Raw genomic sequence first — 926 nt, 5'->3', positions numbered from 1 at the left:
TCTTTTCCTTCCATCTCCTGAACATTGGAAAAGGGGTTATTGGAGAAAGAATAGCCTCACACTTGGTTATAAATTTGAAGTGCTGTTCAAAATTAGAAATTGATATCATACCACCATTTTCTTTCCAAACATGCCCACACCCTGCCAACATTTAAATGACTTCTGGGAGATGAAAACAATGTAATTATTGGCTAAGTATTAACATGGCTACCAGTGTGGTAATAGACAGCCCTATCTGATTTGTGGATTTGGGGAAGGTGCTCTGATTCCTTTACATAGCACATATTCTCATTTCTGGACTCTGGGTTTACTGCAGTAGAATATGGCTGATTGCCATCAAAAGCAAGCCAAGCTGGGAAAGGTCTGATAGAGCAGTGTAATTCTCACCAGTTTCTGCAGTGGTATTTTTAGTAATCATGGTATTGAGTAATATTAAGAATAAAGGAAGCATGTCATGCTGTCCTGGATTTCTAAATATCATAGCATTAAATAAAGTTGACTTTTCTTGCCATTTCTTCCTTCTGTCATTTAATGTCTGTTTCATATGCTAGCAAAGAATTAACAGGTAGACATTTGCTATCCTATTACTTAAGGAAACCTTTTTTCTTTCTTTAGAGGAATTTTCATTCAAGTTGTGTTTAGTATGCTGTAGGTAGTTTCCCAGGATAGCTGCCCCAAATTTCCTCTATTTCCTGTACGTGCGTTCCAGTCCACTCATGAAGAGGTGGGATCTTTCTCCTGCACAACCTTCCCTCCACCCTTTCAGCTGGCTTGGCCTTGTGACTTGTATTGACCAATAGAACACTAAATAGACAAAAATAGAAAAATAATAGATGAAAAAGCGACGCTGAGCCACTTCTGGACCTGGTTTTAAAGGGAGTGGCAGCTTTTGCCTTTGCTCTCCTGGAACCCAGCTGCCATGTTGT

Source organism: Ursus maritimus, unplaced genomic scaffold, assembly GCF_017311325.1.
Source record: "Ursus maritimus isolate PB19 unplaced genomic scaffold, ASM1731132v1 scaffold_1, whole genome shotgun sequence".
Taxonomy (NCBI): domain Eukaryota; kingdom Metazoa; phylum Chordata; class Mammalia; order Carnivora; family Ursidae; genus Ursus; species Ursus maritimus.
This window is presented reverse-complemented; position numbering follows the sequence as displayed.